The sequence below is a fragment of the Sus scrofa genome, chromosome 4, assembly GCF_000003025.6.
Source record: "Sus scrofa isolate TJ Tabasco breed Duroc chromosome 4, Sscrofa11.1, whole genome shotgun sequence".
Lineage (NCBI taxonomy): Eukaryota > Metazoa > Chordata > Mammalia > Artiodactyla > Suidae > Sus > Sus scrofa.
In genome coordinates, this window is record NC_010446.5 from 5874776 (window position 1) to 5898199 (window position 23424).

At 40.7% G+C, this 23424-nt stretch overlaps 1 long non-coding RNA gene across 1 annotated transcript in view; it reads left to right on the forward strand.

The window, feature by feature from the left end:
- LOC110260213 overlaps nt 1-23424 on the forward strand; it is a 191153-nt gene that overhangs the window by 165348 nt on the left and 2381 nt on the right. The window contains exon 4 of the long non-coding RNA XR_002343061.1: nt 12992-13190. This is a non-coding gene — a long non-coding RNA (uncharacterized LOC110260213). The remainder of the gene's footprint in view (nt 1-12991; nt 13191-23424) is intronic.

The following is a 23424-nucleotide window of genomic DNA, read 5'->3' on the forward strand; positions in this document are numbered from 1 at the left end:
GTCAGTACCTTCAGGGAAGCTGTTCCAGGCAGGAGCTCAGCACTGCCGAGATGAGACCGGTCCCTAAGCCCCTTCCGATGCACTATTATGTGACTTCTCTTCCAGTCGCCTAGTTCCCTCCCTCTATCTACTTTAGAAAAATTCATAACTTAATAATGCATGAGGGAGCATTACCTTAAGGTATAATTATGCTTTTCCTCAAATGACCTATGCAATTACACCAGAGCAGTGAACAGCGATCTCAGAGAGAAGGTGGAACAAGTGCCCAGGAATATAATGCTACAAAATGATCCCCGTTTCAATTTTCCTTCTTATAACTACATAAAAATTACATTTGCTTCTATCACAGAGATGTGCAGTAAAAAATGAAAAAGACCCATTAGATTATCCACTCCCATCTCCTCCCAGGAAGTTGCTTTTTTTTTTTTTTTTTTTTTTTTTTTTTAAGCTATGATAGGCTTTCTAAGGACTTTAGTTTTTCCAAGATAATAGGGATAATGAGGCGGGAGAAGGGACCTTCGTTCAGTGTTTATAGTCTAAATCTGCACACTGTTACGGGGGGGGGGGGGGCCAGGGGGCAGGGGCAGTTGGGGGGTGCACGCTCCCGGCCAGAGTATAGGTAGATGGGGCTCAGGGGAAAGGTGGGAAATTTTGAGCCAGGAGACTCAAGGCAGGGCTGGGTTTTTGAAATTAGAGCCAGGGTTAGCGTTAGAATATATGATCACAGCTGGATTTTAAAAGGGGCCTAAGTGAGTGGTTGTGTGGGCCGTTTCAGGCCGGGAACCAGAGGTTGGAGATAGGCATGTTTGATAGAAACACTGATATGGATAGAACATTCAGGTACATTCTTATGTCTATGTAAACATTTTATAAACTTTATAAAATGTTACAACTGGGTCACTTTGCTGTACAGTAGAAATTGACAGAACAGGATAAATCAACTGTAATGGAAAAATAAAAATCATAAAATAAAAAAATGGAAATACATTCTGGGAAGTGCTCTAATTCTGTTCCCTTAATGTAAAAATCCTTACCTTAATGAGTATTGTTAAAAAAAAAAACCCTCCAAACAATTGCCTTAATGTTGTAGTTATTCTTTTTAATTTTTTTGAGGCATAGCTCATCTACAAAATTATATTAGTTGTAGGAATACAAAGTGATCCCATAATTTTTATAGATTATATTCCATTTAAAGTTACTACAAAATATTTTCTCTATTCCCTGGGCTGACATTGCATCCCTGTATCTTTCTTTACTTTGTACCAAGTAGTTTGTAGCTCTTAATCTGCTTCTCCTTCTCGCCAATCCCCCCACTCCTCTCGCCTCGCCAGTAGTTTGCTCTGTGATTCTGTTTCTGTTTATTTGTATTCATTACTTTATTTTTTAGATTCCACATATAGGTGAAAACATACAGTATTTGTCTTTCTCTGTATGATTTATTTACTGAGCATAATGCCCTCCGGGTCCATCCAAGTGGTTGCAAATGGAAAATTTCATCCTTTTTTATGGCTGAGTACACTCACGTATATGCAGCACATCTTCGTCCACTCGTCTGTTGGTGGACCAGCAAATCACCTCCATATCTTTGCTATTGTAAATCACGCTGGAGTGAACACCAGGGTGCGTCTATCTTTTTGAATTAGTATTTTCATCTTTTTCAGATGTATATCTTGGAGTGGAATTATGGGATCATATGGTAGTTCTATTTTTAATTTTTGAGGAACCTCCATACTGTTTTCCATGGTGGCTGCACATTCCCTCCAACATTGTATTAGGGTTCCCTTTTCTCCACATTCTTCCCAATGTTTGTTATTTGTTGTCTTTTATGTAAGAATGGTTGATTAACTTGTTAACAAACAACAAACACTTTAAATTGATCATTCTTATATATTTGTAATTGGTTTCATCATTACTTTGTGGTTGGGTGTTAAAATTTATTTCAATTTTTATCCTTTTTCTTACTTTTAAATACAACTATCATAAACATCCTTGGATAAAGAGCTTTAAAAGTGTTTATCCATTTTAATTCAGTAAACAGTTTTTCTGGATGCATAATTTAAAGAGAAGATCAGAAATGAAGTCAAAGATTTATGTATGTTTTGAGACTCAAAAAAAGTGTTGTCCGGTTTCAAAACCTGTGGCACTTACTTTTACCGTGTCACTTTTCTGTGTGCAGTAAGACTGGTTTAAAAACAAATAAACGGAAGTTCCTGTCATGGCTCGGCGGTTAACAAAACCAACTGGCATCCATGAGGACATGGGTTCGATCCCTGGCCTTGCTCAGTGGGTTAAGGATCCCACGTTGCTGTGGCTGCGGCATAGGCTGGCGGCTACAGCTCTGATTGGACCCCTGGCCTGGGAACCACCATATTCTGTGGGTGCAGCCCTAAAAAGACAAAAAATAAAAAATAAAAATAAATGAATAAGAAGAAATAGAAGATGCTGACACATATGCACTTTCTTGCTTATAGCAGAAAGCTACTTTTAGATCAGTGCATTTTACTAAAGAGAACAGACTCAGAGTCAGATGAACTTGGGCCATACCATGCCCCAAATACTTATCAGCAAGTAAACTGAAAGATTTAATCCCCTTAAATATCAGTTTCTGTATTTGGAATTTTAAACATTGATGTAATGATATCCAAAACTTCCAGGCACAAACATGGAACCCAACAAAATTAATCATTTTTCTCCTTCTAGATCCTGAAGTCATATTATTCTGTACATTCATGCATTCATTCATTTATGATTGTTTATTTTGTTTGGGTTAATTATATTCTTTAACTTTATCGATCCTTGCAAGCTTCATATTTATATTTATCCTTATTATAAACAATGCTAATCTACTCTTTCTGATAGCTGCATAATGTTATGCTTATTTGGGGATACTTTATTCTTTTTTCCACTTTCACCAGGTGGAAGCTCCTGTAATTCATTTCAGACATTTCTTCTTTTCTAATGTAAGAATCTAAAACTATGAATTCCTGTTGGATTTTTTAAATTGTTATTTAACAGTAACCAAGCAGGAGGCATAACTCTCCCAGACCTCAAGCAATATTACAAAGCCACAGTCATCAAGACAGTGTGGTACTGGGACCAAAACAGACATACAGATCAATGGAACAGAATAGAGAACCCAGAAATAAACCCAGACACCTAGGGTCAATTAATCTTTGACAAAGGAGGCAAGAACATAAAATGGGAAAAAGACAGTCTATTCAGCAAGACTTGCTGGGAAACCTGGACAGCCACATGTAAATCAATGAAACTAGAACACACCCTCACACCGTGCACAAAAATAAACTCAAAATGGCTGAAAGACCTAAATATAAGACAAGACACCATCAAACTCCTGGAAGAGAACATAGGCAAAACACTCTCTGATATCAACCTCATGAATATTTTCTCAGATCAGTCTCCCAAAGCAACAGAAATAAGAGCAAAAATAAACCAATGGGACCAAATCAAACTGACAAGCTTTTGTACAGCAAAGGAAACCAAAAAAAAAAAAAAAAAACAAAAAACAAAAAGACTTACAGAATGGGAGAAAATAATTTCAAAATGATTTTTTGTTGTTGTTGTTTTTCTAGGGCCGTCCCAGAGACATATGAAAGTTCCCAGGCTAGGAATTGAATCTGGAGGCCTATACCACAGCCACAGACACACGGCCTCATGGGATCTGAGTGGCCTCTGAGACCTACCACAGCAATGCCGGATCCTTAACCCACTGGGCAAGGCCATGGATCGAACCTGCATACTCATGGATACTACTCCAGTTTGTAATCCACTGAGCCACAATGGGAACTCCTGAATTCCTATTTGATTCCGTTTGAAGCATGTTGAGTGAATTCCAAATGTTCACAGAGACTTTCTAGGCATTTTAAAAAATATACTGGTTTCTAATTATATCATGATTAGAAAACTTGCATTTCAGTTATTTTCTGTGTATTGAGATTTATTTAGTTGCTTATGTTTGGTCTGCATGGGTGAATATTCCATGTTCACTTGAAAAGAATGTACATTTTGCTATTAGTGGGTGGAGTGTTGCAAAATGTCAGAGTCAACTTGAACTGGAGCATTGCACAGTTTTTCTCTATTCTGACTGACTTTTCCATTTGCTCTATCGATTACTGACAAATGTGATGAAATTTCCAATCATGGTTGTTCATGTGTATGTTTCTTCCTTTCGTGTTTGTTCTTTTTTCTCTTTATAAGGTTTGATCTGCTATTAAAAGTAAAATCTAGTGTTGTAGTATTTATATATTCCTAATGAATTAGTCCCTTTATCATTATGCAGTGCCCCTCTGTGTCTCAGTTTGCATTCTCAGTTACTTTGATACTGTCATGATCACTTGTTTTCTGATGTGTTTACCTAGTATATAATTATTTTTCATCATTTTACTTTAATCAAGTATTTGTATTTAAATAATATTTCTTAGGGGTAAATGTACATGTATCAAATTTTTAAAATCTATTTAGCAGTCTCTGCCTTTTATTTCAGGTTTTTATACCATTTACATTTAAATGCTGGCATGATCTGATTTGAAACTACCTTCTTAACATGTTTTCTGTGTCCTATAATACTTGCCCTGCTGACTATCCCATGAGCACTTGAGAAGAGTGTAGATTCTGTTGTGGCTGGAAGTAGCAGTCCATAAACCTCCACAGGTCACGTGGATGAGTACTGTTGACGCTTTCTGTCTGCCTGTCTGCAGATGTAATAGGGCCACGCTTCTGTTGTTCCTTTGAATGCTTTTAAGCCATTCTTCTTTTCTTCACTTCCCACTATTTCACTGTGACATGGCTAGGTTCATTTTTCCTTTCATTTATCCTTATTAGATTTCTCTGAGCATCTTCGATCTGTGGAATGTTCTCTTTATTTTTTCATTCAGTGGATTTCATTATAGTTATAGTTGTACAACTATCACTACAACCTAATATTCGGACATTTCCATCCCCAAACCCCAACCCACTCTTCCCTGCCCCCCACCTGTCCCCTTTGGTAACCATGAGTTTTTTCCAAAGTCTATGAGTCTGTTTCCGTTCCGCAAAAAAGTATCCTTTTTTTTTTTTTTTTTTTTAAGATTTCACATATATGTGATGGCATATGACGTCTGTCCCTATGCTGTCACTCACATGGAGTACTCTTTAATTTCAGAAAACCATTGACCATCATATCTTCTTTGTTTTCAACCAACCCATTCTCAGGTTCAACTCCTTCTGGGATCTTAATTACTCATATTATGAGAAATTTAGCATTTCTCCATGATCTTGAATGTTAATGTCCTAGTTCCCTTTTTTTTTTCCCTTTTTATTTCTGTTTGGATAATATAAACTTGTCTTTAAGTTCACGTAAAGAGATGCTGGAGGGACTCGGTCCTTCCGTGCTTTACACTCAAGCTTAGCTTCCAGCACCTGGTCCCTGGCAGGATTCTTTTCCAGTGCCCTTTCCCTGATGTTGATTTTTATAACTACCTTTTTCATTTCTCTTCCTTCTTCATAAGGTGCTTTGTTTGGTTCATGGAATCATATTTCCCTCGTCAGAATGCCTTTTAGCGTCCTCCTGTGTTTATGAGTTCTTTAAGTTTTTCATTCTATAACTTTTTGAACCTACATTCCATTTTCTTTTAAGCAACATTCTATGGGTATAATTTACATACAATGAAATTTACCCATTTATTTTATTTTGTTTTATTTTATTTTTTTAGGTATGCACATGGCATATGGAAGTTCCCAGGCTAAGGGTCTAATTGGAGCTCCAGCTGCTGGCCTACAGCACAGCCACAGCAATGCCAGATCCGAGCCGTGTCTGTGACACGCCGGATCCTTAACCCACTGAGTGAGGCCAGGGACTGAACCCACATCCTCTTGGATACAAGTCGAGTTCCTTACTGCTGAGTCACAATAGAAACTCTTGAAATTCGCCCATTTAAAGGTTACATTTTGATGATCTTCCATAATTGTATGCACTAGTGTACCACTGCCACAATCGAGAGAAAGGAACTACCCAGCACTTCAAAACTTTATCCTTTGCCCCTTCCTAAGCGATCGTCAACCACTCACCACCCTCTTCCATCCTAAAACGCTTATCACTATGGTCTTGCCATTTTAGAATTTCATGCAAAGGGCAGCATATAATATGTAATCTTTCGAGTCTTATTTCTTCTCTTAGCAATTATTTTAGAAGTTATCCATATGGTTGTGAGGGTAAATAGCTTATTTCATTTTATGGATATACTGCATGCAATTTGTTTATTATTACTTCACTGTTCAGATATATTAGGATCGTTTTAAATTTAGGGTTACCATGAATAAAGCTACTACAACTATGTAATATATAGGATTGTATGGGCAAATGTTTACATTCCCCTTGGGTAAATATTTAGTTAAGGTATTCCTGAGTCTTATGGGAGACGTATAATTTATTTTATAAGAAATTTCTAGGAGTTCTCATCATGGCACAGTGGAAACAAATCTGGCTAGGGACCATGAGGTTGCAGGTTTGATCCCTGGACTTGCTTAGTGGGTTAAGGATCCAGCATTGCCGTGAGCTGTGGTGTAGGTTGCAGACGTGGCTTGGATCCCACATTGCTGTGGCTCTGGTGTAGGCTGTTGGCTACGGCTCCGATTAGACCCCTAGCCTGGGAACCTCCCTGTGCCGTGGGTGTGGCCCTAAAAAGACAAGAAAAAGGAGTTTCCAGAGGAGTTTCCAAAGTAGCTGTAACATTTTGTATTCTCATCAGAAATGTAGGACGCTTCCAGTTCTCCTCTATCCTTCACAACACTTGATATTAGGAGTTTTAAGTTGTCGCTGTGTTAGTGTCTGTGTAATGGTGATATCATGGTGCTTTTAATTTGCATTTCTCATATTCATAATAATGAATATCCCTCTATATGTTTTAAATCCTTTTCCTATTTAACTCATTAAAGTTTTTTTTTTGGGGGGATGCCACACCTGCAGCATACAGAAGTTGCCAGACTAGGTAGAAGTCAAATCAGAGCTGTAGCTGCCAGCCTACACCACAGCCACAGCAACACCATATCCAAGCCATGTCTGCAACCTACACCACAACTCATGGCAACGACAGATCCTTTAACCCACTGGGCAAGGCCAGGGATCGAACCCACATCTTCCTGATACTAATCAGGCTCATGACCGCTGAGCCACCATGGGAATTCCCATAACTCATTTAATTTTACAAATAAAATATTTCTAAGAGTATTCGTAAATAAATATTAGCCTTAATATTATTGAATTATTAAAGTTTTAATGGATTTTAAATATTAGTACTCTGCCAGATATATCCATTGTGAATATTTCTCCTAGTTTATCTTTTGATTTTATTAAACATGTATTTTAAATAGATGTTTTTAAATTGATGTAGTCAAATGTACTGTTTTTCTTTTATAATATTTTTTTGTGTATCCTGTTTAGAAATATTTGCCTAACCAGTTTCTAATTGATATTTCATCCATATTTTCCTCTAAAAGTGTTACACTTCTAGCCACTGCATCTAGATTTTTTACGTTTTAAGTTATTTTTGTATATGGTTTGTGGCCAGGAGTGGTTTTAGATTTTTTCTTTATGAATATTATATAGTTCCATCACTGTCTGATGAAAGGAGAAATAGAGAAAATGAATACCAAATAAAGTCCAGAATGACTATAGAGACAAGAAGAACTATTGATTTCCAAAAATTGTTAATATGCTCTGCCAGCACTGCAGTGATTCATGCTTATTTCATTTCCAAAAGTTTTCAGAATGAGGGACTGAGAGAGAGAGCTGAAAACGTAAAAAGTCACCCTTTCATCACTGGAAGGCGTTGAGTAACCTAAGATGACCATGCAGGTAAACACAGCTCAGTTAACGGTGGTCCACTTGTGTCAACTTTATTATCTAAAGATCTTACCAGAGCTCGACTGTCTCTGCCTCTACCAGTGCTTTCTCACCCAGAGTATTCTGGACAGCAGAAGTCTGGGCTGGCAGGACGGTGTTTATTCTTCCTTTCTCTTGGGTTGGCAAGGACAGATGATTGTCCCTCGCTGTCCTTTTCCCACAGTAATTGAGTCTTCCATCAAGCCTGTACTTCTCAGCAGACAAAAGGGAGCACAAGCAGTTTAAGTGTCATATGGTGGCTTCTGGGAACTGCCTGTTAAACAAAGCCATCCTGTGATATCCTTTTCCACACTCCTTCCACTCCCGAGCTTCCGTTGTAGGTGTGTTAGCTGGAACGCCTTCTCACGCCAGGATAACAAGATCCCTCACCTAGAGGTTGCAAAAGGGAATAATGAAGTTATTTTTGTTCCCAGAGGAAATTTTTTTTTCTTTTTTCTTTTTAGGGCTGCACTCACAGCATGTGGAAGTTCCCTGGCTAGGCGTCAAATCGGAGCCACAGATGCCTGCCTTAGCCAGAGCCACAGCAGCACAGATCTAAGCCGCATCTGCGACCTATATCATAGCTCATAGCAACGCTGAATCCTTAACCCACTGAGCAAGGCCAGGGATCAAACCCACATCCTCATGGATACAGATTCATTACCACTAAGCCACAATGGGAACTCCTGCCTAGAGGAATTTTTAAGCCATTATAAAAACTCTGACCACTCAAAGATGCACTAATTTATGTGAGATTGAAATAAAGATCTATTTTATATAAACCACTCTTGCATGAGATCTCTGTTGGTTACATATGAACACAATTCTAACCTACTATGTATTTTTCGATCCATTTACTTTCAACTTGCTTCTGTTCTTTGGTTTAGATGTATCTGTTATAGCAATATATAGCTGAATTTTTTTCATTCAATCTGCCAATAGTTTAGCTTTTTCTAATTCCTTTTAACTGGACAATCAGAACATTCATACTGATTGTGCTTACCGATATATTTTATTCCTAACATTTTATTTATTGCTTTCTTTTTGATTTTTATTATGATATTGTCTTAAAATTAATTATGTTTTTGGATTATTTTATATGCATTTATTTTTTCTCCTTAAAATTTTAATTTCTCTACTAATTTTGAATGTGTACAAAACAATATATTTGTATCATTTTGTTGATTACTCAAATTTAATTTGTACATTTAACTTAAAAATCTAAATTTAGGAGTTCCCATCATGGCGCAGTGGTTAACGAATCCGACCAGGAACCATGAGGTTGCGGGTTCGGCCCCTGCCCTTGCTCAGTGGGTTGACGATCCGGCGTTGCCATGAGCTGTGGCGTAGGTTGCAGACGCGGCTCGGATCCCGCGTTGCTGTGGCTCTGGCGTAGGCCGGTGGCTACAGCTCCGATTCGACCCCTAGCCTGGGAACCTCCATATGCTGCGTGAGCGGCCAAAGAAATAGCAAAAAGACAAAAAAAAAAAAAACCAACTAAATTTAAGCAATATCTTTACTATTCTCCTACAAAGCGTATGTGTTTTAAGACTCTAAATGCAGATCACCTCCTTACAAAGCAAATATTAATCTTATCCCAGATCGAAGGTCTTTCTTGAACAATGAATATTCAGCATTATTTTCACTACTTTGTAATGGTAGTGCGTGAGTAGCTGTATTCATATAGTTAACATTGTGTTTGCTCCCATCCATTCCTTTTTTAAATGGCTTTATTGAAATATAATTTATGAACCACACTCTTTACCCATGTAAAGTGTACAATTCAATGGCTTTTGATATATTCACAGTGTTGTGCAACCACAACCAAAATTTAATTTTAGGAAATATTCATTGTGCCCAAAGAAATCATGCATCTATTAGAGGTCATTGCACAGTTACTCCCATTCACCAGCCAAACCTAGTCAACCACTAATTTACTTTATGTCTCTATAAAGGTGTCTGTTCTTGACACTACACGTGAGTGGAATCATAAAATGCATCATCTTTTATGACCAGTTTCTTTCACTAACCCTGATATTTAATGTTTTTCCCCCTCTGTTATCAATTTTTCTGTCCACTCAATTATTTATTATCAGTATACAAATATGCCATAATGTCTCCCATCTAAAAAGTAGTATGACACTGAGTTCATATTCTTAGACTCTTCTGCCATATTTTTCTGTTCCTCTTCAAAGCAGAATTTGTCGAATAAATTTTCTCCTCTCACTCATCTCTCATTCTGTCTTCTTGTCACACATTTTCTCCTCCACCACTATACTCAGCTCACTCACATCAAAGGCATCAATCAATTCCATATATATGTGTGTGTGTGTATATGTGTGTGTGTGTGTATATATATATATATATATATATGGAAAAATTCAACCTCCGTGAGCCTCCAGGTGACTTATTTTTGTCAATTATTCCTTTTTTTTTTTCTTTGTCTTTTTCTAGGGCTGCTCCCGCAACTCATGGAGGTTCCCAGGCTAGGGGTCAAATTGGAGCTGTAGCCACCGGCTTACGCCAGAGTCACAGCAACGCGGGATCCGAGCTGCGTCTGCAACCTACACCACAGCTGACGGCAACGCCGGATCCTAACCCACTGAGCAAGGCCAGGGATCCAACCTGCAACCTCATGGTTTCTAGTCAGATTCATTAACTACTGTGCCACGATGGGAACTCCAATTATTCCTTCATTTTTGCAACACTTTTTTCACTCTGTTTCTGGAAGTATTCTGGTTCATCTCCACAGTTGAGGATGTTTTCTTATGGAAAAATAGCAAATCACTATGATGTCATATACCTTAAGCTGAAATAACATTGTGTGTGAATTACACCGAAATAAAAAAGAAGTTCCTGAGCCCAGAGCACCACTTGCAAAATGACATGCAGCCATGCACACATCAGCCACTGCACGCTGCCATAATGTGCTCCCAGGATGGACCTCAGATTACGTCATCTGTCACTAACATGATCCCACGTTATTTTTCCTTTATCTTTACATAGCATCATCAGGCTTTCCACTGTATTTATTACAGTCATCTCTAAAGTTACCTAAATTTCCAGCTGACAGGTTTTCACTCAAATACAGGTTTTTAAAATTACCTATGTTATAGGACCTCTGGTCCTACTGGCTTTAGGTGTAAATGTATAATAATAAAAAATGGGTAGTGAATTTGAGATGGAATGATTGGGCATCAGGCTTGTGACAGCCTTTAGGTCATCTCTTAAGAAACCTCCTCCCTCACCTCCACTCTTGTCTGTTTATTGTCTTTGTAACTTTCCAGATTTTTAAGCTATTTATTTAAAAGCAGCCACGCTTATTTAGCATTTGCTGGGTGGTAACTGCCGTTCTGGGGGTACCTAAGGGAGATTGACTTAATTCTCTTAAGAGTCTATGAGGTTGCTACAATTTTATATCCACTTCACGGTTGAGCAAACGGAGGTCAGAAAAGGAAAGTGACTTACTCAGAGTCCCACTTGTGACATGAACAGAGCAGGGCTTGCACTCAGCACTCTACCCCCGCCCTATCCTGCCTTCCTAAGTCTCGGGGACTTGCGACCACGTGCAGGGCTACTCTGAGGAGAGAAGCTGAGGACATAGTAAAAGAGGTCATTGTCTATACCTCAACAGAATTCTCCTGAATTCAGCAGGTTACAGAATAAAAGGATGAGCTAGACCCAGCCTGCGAGTTAACAAGTTTACAAAGATTTCTTATGTGATAGCTAATAGGCTGGCTGGTGGCTCTGTCCATGGGTGACAGGGGTTTGGAAATGTCTGGGTTTAATTATCAGAATGAGAGGCATCTGTTCATTAGGACAAAATGGAAACTTCGTTTTTTTTTCCAAAGATGGTGTTTACCACATTGGTATTTTAGTCCTGATAATTCAGAAGCCAGTTTTGCTAATGGCTAGACAGTGTACTCCAGCATAGCTCCAAATATGGAGGTTTAACGTGTGTCATGGAAATGAAAACAAACATTTTTAGTGCAACTGTGTGCTAAGTGCCCGGCTAATTGCTTTACAGGGAATACCTCGTTTAATCTTCTTCAGGGTTTACTGAGGAAGGTAGTATTATTAACCACACCTCAAAGAAAAACAGAGTACGCTCTAGGCAGATTATATAACTTGTCCAGCCCAGTACGATGTCATTTCCTGATGCTCGTGTTGAAATCCAGGATGCTGAGCTCCAGTCTTGTGTGTGTCATCGCATTATAGGATCACGACTCAATGTGTGTATGTGCATTCATGTGTGTGTGTTCACGTGTGTGTGTGGGGGGGTGTCTGTGTAAAAGTCTGATGAAATAATAAGCATTTAGATGCGAACAATGTGTTTTTTGAGTTACAAAGAAAAAGGTCTATGATTAAAATTGTACACCTGTATTTCTGCTCTATTTCTATACTATATACCTATATTTCTATTTTTCTACCTGTAAATAAGAATAATTATTTTATGTTTCACAGGTGTTTAAATAAACTGTGATTAAGAAACCTAAAAAAAAAACAAAAAAAAAACTTTTTTTTTTTTTTTTAAAGAAACCTAAATTGTTTAGAGTTTTGCAAGCTCAGCACTACTGGCATCTTGAGCCAGCTAATTTGCTGTGGGGTGCCCTGCGCATAGTAGGATGTTTAGCAGCATCCCTGAGTTCTGTCCACCAGATGCCAGTAGCATATTGCCAGTTGTGGTGACAGAAAATGTCTCCAGACATCGTCAAATGTCCGCTGGGGACAAAATTACCCCAAGTTCAGAATTAAAGTAGAAGAGCTGATAATTTAACATTCTCAGTATATCTTGTCTCTGTCATGTTTTAAGATCTTTTTCCTACTTTTTTAAACTTTGATTCCCTTCCTCCATTAAAATTAGTCTTTCGTGTCTTAGGAAAAGATTGGGAGGGATAACATCTGGACAAAGAAGTCTCTGGAACATGGGAAACTGTGACACCAGGGGAGTCCCCTTCAGACCAGAAGGGAGGGAAGAACTGGTGCAGAAAGAAGCAGAGATGAGAAAAGGGGTGGAAGGATTAAGAGGCCAAAGACAGGCCTGCTCTGGCCCTTTACATGAAGGGTTGAAATGGTTGGAATTGAACAGGACAGTACTTCTCTGCTCCCTTCTAGGCTGAAAATACTGCCTTTAAGAATGAGGAAACCACAGCTGTGAAGTGAGAATGAATATTAAGGAACTACTTACATCCATGAGCAGAAGTTACAGCTAAGGTGTTTGGGTCCAGAGGAAAAACAGTCACTTGGAAGCAAACAAAATAAGGATTTAAAATGAAGATGGTACCTACAGGGAGATCCAAGGTCTGACACACAGGTAAGTTTGTACCTCAAGTTTCTTGTACATTTAAAAAAATTTAATTATATTAACTGCGTGCTTATTAGGAGCAATACTTTCAAGATACTGTTCCTCCAGGCATTTCTTTAGCACACAGACATCCAGAGGATCTGGGGACACTGTAAACACTCATGTCTTAAGACCCCATCCCAGGACTCTGATTCCTTAGGTCTTATTATCTGTGTTTTTAACATGATGCTTGGGCAGTTTGTCCCGTGCGTGGGTGCATCTACAACCACGTTTTGAAAAATACTCCTCTAGATACATTGACCTAAAAGTCCCAAACCTTGTCCCTTTTACTCCTTAAGGAGCCTTTTCCTTAGGAGCTTTGACCAAAATGTGTATGGCTGTTAGAGAGTGGTTCAAAATCAAGCATATGCCTATCTTGGGAACTTGGTCTTTAATCCCAGCTATCTTGATGTTATTCCTATGCATTTCAGCTAAACCACATTCTTCGTGATCTAATTATAACCAGACACTGATGACTATAATGAAAGCCTCTACATATCTAACCATATTCATCACTGTCTGGTTACGAGAGTGTTACTAATTCCAAGTGGAACCATCCATCAACATGGTTCTTTACTTTTCTTTCAGACAATCCATAAGGGCAAGCTATTTTCATCTAAGAGCAAATAAAATGAATCTATAGGACAAATGAGACAAAAGGAAGTTGTGCACCTGTGCTTCTTTCTGTCAAGCCATTCTCAGTAGAAATAGACAATCAATAAATTTAGAATTAGTATAAATAAGTCGAAACATTAAATAAACCATCTTTCTCTTTGATGGAAGTTAGCTTCATCTTGGAATTTAAAGACCACTAAGAAAAAAATGAATATGCCCTACGTCAGTCCTATTCATCTTCCTCCTCATTATTTTCTTTCTCTTTCTCTTTTTAAATTCCCTTATTATGACTATAGTTTATGAAGCACTTACGTCATGCACGTCTCATTCATCACTCTTAGCAACCTTATATCATATGCAAGCAAATATCACAGTTGAGAAAACCAAACCTCCTGGGGGGTCAGTGTCTTTGCCAAGTTCATACAGCAAGGGAGAAGCAGAAAAGATGGTAGAAGCAAAGTCATTTGTTTCCAAATTTGCTTTTCATATATCTTGCAAGCAGGATTTTAATCTTTAGGAAAGCCTTATAATAAAAGCAAAATACCCAGTGACATGGTACACAATGCAACTGGTTTACTAGGAGAAAAAGTACTGATGAGTCTTGATATCCAGGAGGGGTGGAAGTACACTAGATTATACCCTTTCATAGCCCGGAAGGATGTCAGATGATGTCAGATGATGGATGCTTCAGACTGAGTGGATCTGAAGGTCACCCAAGGTTGGCACAATAAACAATGACCAAAGTAAAGATGTAACCCAAATCACTGCCACTGACAACTCCATAATTTCTTCATGGCCTCCCAGCAAGACATCCCAAGTGGGCCATTACTCACTGCTCTGCTGTGTCAGAGGTGAGCATGATTGTGCTTCTGACCTCTGAAATCATCTCAAGTCTTCTCTGAACAAGGGCCTCGTGTCTTCCACAAATGGTGATTTAAATTCTGCACCCTTCTTATTATGCAGGAGAGATGCAAGTCTCTCTGAGTTATTGGGACCACTTAAAAATAAAACTTGAGACTGATATTCCAAAAACATCAGATATATGACTAAATAATAGCTTCCAAATACTGAGTGTTCAATATGTATCAACAAAAGCATGTAAAAGGCATGGTACCCTTGGGAATATATGTCTTTATAATCACTCATTCAGTTAGTCGTTGACCAAGTATATATTAAACGCCTCGCTGCATGGTTGTGACAAATGTGATAAGGATGGTCTAGGTTATGAGGACATAAATATCACAACAAAATTCTCGTCCTTGACGAATTCAGAGTCTATTGCAATATGTTTTCAAATGCCATGGGAGGGGGAAGGTTAAGGCATAGCTGGCTCTAGAAAATCAACAGGCATGGTATTAAATGTCTGCTATGTGTAAGACTGTGTGTTATCTACCATTATTTGTAGGTAACTGAAAGATGAAACTTAGTAATCTTTCAAGATTCAGAAATGTCTGTGGGTCTGCAAGCTAGGGAAACATTAATAGATATACTACTTCTACTCCTTATTGACCACCTACTATACTCTGAGAACTACGGTAGATGATATGTACTTAATGAAAGTTAAAATATGGTCTGTACCCTGAATATCTCATTATCTAATGAGTTGTATCTGTCAGGTTAAATTATACTGTACAACTTCTTAATAATAAAGCTTATTTCTCAGTCATGCTACATACACAGCATAGTTCAGCTTTAGCTCTACTGCCATGGAGAGTAAACCTGGTGTGCAGAGACCAGCTCAGCAGATGAGGGCTAAAGAACAGGTGCTGTGAAACTTACGGAAAAAGTTAACATCCAACAAGACGTAGAGGCATTGATCCTAATTAAAGGTGGGAACCGGGGGACTCAAGGTCTCAGGGACCAAGAGCCTTGCTTCAAGAAACCACACTGCTTTGATTGTGCTCTTTAGGATTAAGTCAAGTGAGGAGGGGGCTATAGGTGCAGGATGTAGTTTTTTTATTATTATTTTAAAAGTTCTTTTATTATTTTAAAAGTCACATAGCTGGTAGATGGTTAAGCTTCTACTCTGACCTTCAGGCATTTAACAATCATTAGCATTTGAGGAAGCTTGGCCTTTTAACTATCTACGCATAGCATCTAGAGAATCATCATTGTGCTCTGCAAACAGCATGCCTATCAGTGGCAAGCGGTGTGCCTAGGTTTGCACCTCGGCTCTCCTTGCTGACGCATGTTCTGCTAACAATCGCTCATAAACCCCTTGGGGCCATGAGGTTCCTCTTTCTCTTATTCTTAAGAGGACATATCATGCTGTGCAAACGGTATGTCAGTTTGCACAGGTCCGGCATGCCTAGACCAATGCATTATGTCCTTATTCAGCTGACCACGTGAATAACTTACGCCTTTAGGTCTTTGTTCTTAAGCTTAAGTCATTTACCAGCACTGCGACTGTTTTTCAGGCAGGAATACGGGGTAAAGTAAAGCAGGATAAGATGGAGTTTTCAGCATAGAAAATAGAAGCAAAGAGGCTGAGAAAATAGTGTAGAAGTATGTCTCTCGACACTGGTGAGAAAGTGTCTGTCTGAGAAATTGCTACTCTTGTGGTAAAGGGAGTGAGAGATACACCCAAAGGGACACGTATCACTTATGCTTACCTTCCACTGGCCAGTGCACCTCTCCTGGCCATCATAGAACCAACAGGAGAGGGGAGGAAAACCATCCCACTGGAACAGGCATTAAGGGAAGGAATTAGGAGATTTGGTGAACAATATCTGTCTACCACAGTGAGTACACTAGAACCACAAACCCCCCTGCTGGTACTTTCCCTCATTCTCAAAACTAAAATCAGTGTGGACACACTTATCAGTTGGCAAAAAGAAAACATTGTTTGTCCAAGAGCTATTTTAGTAAGAAAGACCCAGTGCAAACCTATGAAATTATCTCCACCTGTAACGCCAAGAACAATGGGTTATGGCCCAATGAGACTTGGAAAATCCTGACCGCATAATTTTAGGTTCCATCTTTCTAGAGGTTCTGGTTCCCAGAGCAGGAGAAACTAGGGATCACAATACTCTGCTAAACTTAAAACTATCCAATGTTAGTCAGCTCTTCTCTCAACATGTCAGTTTCTACACCTTTGAAATACTGACTATAGTTTCTGCTGCTACGGATACTACTACTGCTACTGCCATCACCACCTCCATCACATCACCACAGCACTACCACCACCATCACTGCCTCCATCACCACCACCACCAGCACTAACTACCACCATAGCCACCACCATCATCACCTCCATCACCAAACTCCATCACCACCGCCACCAGCACTAACTACCACCATAACTGTCACCATCACCATCACCACCTCCATCACATCACCACCTCCATCACCACCACCACTAACGCTACCACCATAGCCACCACCATCACCACCACCACCTCTATAACTGCCAGCATTATTACTACCACCGGCACTCCAATGTCACCACCACCACCGCCATTGCCACTATCACTTTTTATTAAAAACTGGTGTGTGTCTTCTGTGCGTTTTTACTAAATTGAATGTACTGTTATCCTCTGAGGTAGGTACTATGGTTATGCTCATTTTGTAGCTAAAGTAAATGAAGATTAATGACATTTTTAATTGCTCAAGTTTCCACAGCTAATGAATAACAGTATTTGAAATTTAAATCCAAGAATTCTGATGTCAAAACTCAGAAACCTACCTCACATCACATAAACTGCCTCTAAGTAGCGTTGGACTCCTTAGAAAAGGTCTAACCTCTCTTTTTTTGTGATGGCAAAAAACCAGAACAAGAGTAGAAACAAAACAGTGTTCTGCTTCTTTCACTACTTTTGGGCCGTAGTGGGAAAATCACAGGGTTTCGGACCAGAAAAAAATTTTTTTTCTGTTCTAGTTTCACTGCCAATTGACTGTGCGACCTTACAGAAATCTGTTAACCTCTCTGAGGTGTAGCTGTAAAACTGAAACAATAATCTTGGATTGCCTTACCCGGTACTGGTGAGAAAGATCAAAAATAAATGTGACATCACAGTGTGAGCTCTAATTCCTGTAGAGGTGTAAATTACTATTATTTCTGCTTGATTTTTCCTCTCTGAAAACCTAGCCTCTCCTTAGATCACAGAATCGTAGATTATGGTCTCTCGTCTGTGGCTAGAGGGATATTTACCATATTCACTACCAAGAATAATCATAAAGACTTGAAGTTACTTGCTACTCAATAACAGAACAAGGACAGTTTTTCATTCTCAGGTCTAACAGAAGGCTGTCTCTGGTTGGTCTGGGACCCCAAGACGGCAGGGTCCTAGGGAGTCGCCCAAATGCTTCCAATTCAATGGGAGGACAGGTGATGAGGAAGGAGTGAAAGCCTCTATTGTTCACCCTAAAGAATCATTTCTAAAGGGAGGTTTTCTGACTCATGAGCTGCCAGCAGTTATTCAATTATTCAGTTCACAAATTGGCAAGCCAATTATTTCATCTGAAAAGAAAATAAAAGGAAGATTATGGAACACGCAGGACAACTCATTGGGCTTGTCTTTCATAGACTGAATGGACCTGGGTCCTGCAGAGAAGAAAGACCTCAGGGGACAGCCCGCCTGGTGTGTATTCATGAATGCCTTACCGCTAGAAGGGATCCTTTGCATGAATGCTGTTGGCTTTTCTGAATAGGTGCTGAGCTGTTGCCCTCCTGAGCCACCCTGAACTCACTGTAGGCCTTTGCTGAGTCCTAACCATTGTCTAGGACACTGCAGAAGAGTCCACGTGCTTCTACAGAACCCAGGCCCACCCCCAAGATATAAAAGCTGCCAACTGTAAGACCTTCAGTAGATATGACCTCTCCTCTCGATAAAGCCTGATTTAAAAAAAATTTGAATGCAGTGAGAGTAAATCGTGGGAGGTGAAGGTATAAGAGGCAGGCAAAGGGAGGTAACTCTTCCTTTACTTTATGCAGCACGCTGCTGGGTGATGCTCAGATATTGCCTGCATCCACTTTATTGCTCTGGAAGGAGGAAATTATTTAAAAAATGGGAGCTGTGCTAGGTCCTGGTGTGGCTCAACCTTACTTGTATAAATGGGTGGATATTGGCGAGTTTGCCTATAATCTTCAGCCAAACTTTGTGGGTTCAAATAAGCAGCTGCCTAAAGAAAGGCAACCATTCTGATGTCTTTATGTCCCCACCGAGGGCAGCACTGATGTGCCCCAGACACCTCCATTTAAAATTCCTCTACCAATTTGAACACAGATAGATGTTTTTACATACTCCAATTGAAAGAGGTGAATCTACTTTCTGGCATAGAGAGCCTATTCATAGGTATGTTGCAAACTTTACCTGTTATCTTCTTATTGTGATGTGTATACTTTATCTTCTGGGCAAGGGCACCCATATCTTAATAGGATTTATCTAAGAAAAACAGCTCACAGTTGCAGAACATTATCTATTTCTATTTTCCCCAAAAGTAAAGTGGGGGGGGCATATATACCTTATATAAAAAGAAAAAAAGTACACACCTTGTGAGAATAGATCGATCCAACTTAAAGTTCTTAAACTTAATTCAACTTTTTCCAGGGCCGCACCTGCGGCATATGGAGGTTCCCAGGCTAGGGGTCTAATCAGAGCTACAGCTGCCAGCCTATGCCACAGCCACAGCAAGGCCTGATCCAAGCTGTGTCTTCGACCTACACCACAGCTCACTGCAACACCAGATCCTTAACCCACTGAGCAAGGCCAGGGACCGAACCCACAACCTCATGGTTCCTAGTCGGATTTGTTAACCACTGTGCCACGACGGGAACTCCAATATGATATCACTTATATCTGGAATCTAATATATGGCACAAAGGAACCTTTGCACAGACAAGAAAATCATGGATTTGGAGAATAGACGTGTGGTTGCCAAGGGGGAAGGGGAGGGGGTGGGAGGGACTGGAGCTTGGGGTAAATAGATGCAGAATGTTGCCCTCGGGATGGATTAGCAGTGGGATCCTGCTGTGTAGCACTGGGAATCTGTCTAGTCGCTTATGATGGAACACGTAATGTGAGAAAAAAGAATGTCTACATGTATGTGTAACTGGGTCACCATGCTGTACAGTAGAAAAAAATATATATAAATAAATGATTAAAAAATAAATAAAAAATTTAAAATGTATAAACAATTGCAAAAAAAAAAAAGAATAAATATGGAAAAAAAAAAAAAACCGTCCCCTAAAGGACACAGAATTTATCTCAGAAGATTCAAAGAAAAATGCCTTTTTTTTTTTTTGGCCTCACCCTCAGCATATCAAAGTTCTGGGGCCAGGTGTCAAATAAAAGCTACAGCTGAGGCCTTCACCACGGCCACCGCAACACCAAATCTGAGCCGCATCTGTGACCCACACTGTAGCTTGTGGCAACACTGGATTCTTAACCCACTGAGTGAGGCCTGCGATTGAACCTGCATCTTCACAGAGACAGGGTCGGGTTCGTGTCCTGCTGAATAACAATGGTAACTCTTGTTATGTTTTTTTTAGAGCTTGGATTTATTATAAAGAGAATGTAATATGCAAATCACAAGAAACAGTAACTTTTTATTCATAAAATTTAAAACTACAAAAAAAAAAAATCATTTCCGGAGTTCCCATCGTGGCGCAGTGGTTAACGAATCCGACTAGGAACCATGAGGTTGAGGGTTCCATCCCTGCCCTTGCTCAGTGGGTTAACGATCCGGCGTTGCCGTGAGCTGTGGTGTAGGTTGCAGACGCGGCTCGGATCCCGCGTTGTTGTGGCTCTGGCGTAGGCCGGTGGCTACAGCTCCGATTCAACCCCTAGCCTGGGAACCTCCATATGCCATGGGAGCGGCCCCAAAGAAATAGCAAAAAAAAAAATCATTTCCCATAACGTCCTTCTGTTAATGCTGGTTCCAGAGTCTTCCATGGTGGTTAAACCTGATCATCTCCATAGCTCTCTGTATAAAGGACCCTCCTCTTTAGAGAGTCAGGAGCTTTTCTTTATTTTGTCTGATTGTTTTAACTAATCACATATGTTTGCTTTGTGAAGCCATGCCTTCTGGAAAAGTTACTACTTGTGGTACTGCTTGGATTTACTTTCAAGTTACTGCTGTAAATTTTAAAATAAGGGACAGCATTTATGACTTTAGAAACAATATATATTATGATCTAGTTAAAGTTATAGGAAAGCTTTCCTCAAGGCCCCAGACTGAAAAAAAACCCAGTGTGTGCACAGATCAATGCTTATGTTCCCAACAGTGGTGCCCAGACGTGTGAATAAAATATGGCCTGTTTTGAGGGAGTTCCCGTCGTGGCTGAGTGGTTAACAAACCCAACGAGCATCCATGAGGACGCAGATTGGATCCCTGGCCTTGCTCAGTGGGCTGAGGATCCAGCATTGCTGTGAGCTGTGGTGAAGGTCGCAGGTGAGGCTCAGATCCCACGTTGCTGTGCTGTGGCGCAGGCTGGCAGCTACAGCTCCGATTTGACCCTTAGCTTAAGAACCTCCATGTGCTGTGGGTGTGGCCCTCCAAAAAAAAAAGATGAAAAAATATGGCCTGTTTTCTCCTTGTTGCTCGGGGCGCCCTTCCCCATTGTCACAGGACAAAGTCACGCCCAAGCATTTCAAACACCTGCAACACTTTCCCCTGATCCCTGTATCTGAACATTTTATTTACATCTATGTTTTTCTGTGGTACTTTCTCCTGCTTCCAAGCACCCATTTTTTAACACGTGACTGTTGTGGTTATTGTTTTTGCAAACACAGAACCTCTCTGGTTAGACTGTATGCATCCCGAGGGCAGGAATGCTGCCATAAGCAGTTTGGTGCATCCTGGAAGGGCTGGCACATTGCTTGACACTAAGTAGGTCCTTAAAATGATTACTGGACTAGATATTTTGAGAATGTGCTACCAGATGATGAAAACTAGACAAAGCAAAGGCCTTTGAGCTGCTGGCAGGCAGGTGTCAGTAACTCCCCAAGGTGCTCAGGAGACAGAGGAACGAAGGTGTACAGAGTGAGGCCTTGGGAAGTGCAGAGGGGGCTCTGAGGTGGACGGGTCTACACTGTCACATCCCTACACTGTCCTTCGTGTCCTTCCACCCCTGGCTTGCATTTCTAACACTCTGGAGAGAAGATCATTCTGAGCAACACTGGGTCACTGTCCTAGCAGAGTCCTGCGTTTACTGGTGTGAGAAGGGGGCCGGGAGAGGTAGGCATTTTCTCCCACGGAGACCCCGCATGGTTGGAGAAATGCCATTTTCCGAAAGAAAGCTGCGTGATGTTAGAAGACCCTTGGGTGCCAGAGGACTAAAACATAAATGTTTCTTCAATCTCGGCTTTTGCTTAATGAGTGGCATAGAGAAGCCACTTGATACATATTTGTTAAATATAAGTGCAGCACCAAGAAATCTTTCCAGGTATTTAAACACAGCGCCGGAGGAAGCATGGTCCTGCTGCTTCGTGTGTATATTTATGTGGCCATAAACAAGGTGTCACTAAGCCTCATTAGACCTTGAGAACAAATTGTGTTGTATCACACACAGATGCAGCCTGGTCAGGTCCATGCCATTCAGAGCCAAAGGGCAGGGCACCGCACGGAGTCCCGTGACTCTGTCCTTCCCTCTCCTGACATTCTCCAGGGAGCCCGAAGCATATGTGCCCACTCCCTCCGGGTCCCCAAGAGCACGGATACGGCTGTCATCTGCAGGAATGTGCCAGGTCTGGGTTTGCTGACACCACCGCAGCGGAGTGTTGTGCTGAGCGAGTGCTCTTCTAAGTCAGCTACAGAGCTGCGGAACCCAAGCTGGAATCGTGGCATCTGTCCTGCTGCCCTGACGGGCTTGGACCTCCCCTCGCTTCCCAGCTGGTCCTTAGGCCACCGGTGCTTTCACATCTCATGAATCATAACAAACTGAACCCTGCAGGACGGTCAGCACCTTCCTTTGTCTCAGGGGAAAGTCGTCTCCAACTGAGCCCACAAGTCTGGTTGCTTCCCCCGCGCCCCGATATGGCTGAGTCCAGGTGTATGTCTTTTTTTTTTTTTTTTTTTTTTTTTTGTCTTTTGAGCCGCTCCCCAGCGGCATATGGAGGTTCCCAGGCTAGGGGTCTAATCGGAGCTGTAGCCACCGGCCTACGCCAGAGCCACAGCAACGCGGGATCCGAGCTGTGCCTGTGACCTACACCACAGCTCATGGCAACGCCGGATCCTTAACCCACTGAGCAAGGCCAGGAATCCAAGCGCAACCTCATGGTTCCTAGTCGGATTCGGATTCGTTAACCACTGCGCCACGACGGGAACTCCAGGTGTGTGTCTTTAATTAACCCTCTTCATCTTGGAAGATTGTGGAGAGAGACTTGATCCTCCCTTATAGACTACGCAAGGGTAAGTGCTTGTAGCAGAAGGGCGCCTCTCACAGTAACACTCCATGGGCCCGAATGAGGGAGTGGCATCTCAAAGTTACCATCACAAAGGCCTGTCTGATTATCTTATTTAAAATTGCATTCTGGAGTTCCCTGGTGGCCGAGCTGGTTAAGAATGCAGCATTGTCGCGGCTATGGCTCAGTAGGTCAAGGATCCCGTGTGGTCACTGCTGTGGTGCAGGTTCAGTCTCTGGCCTGGG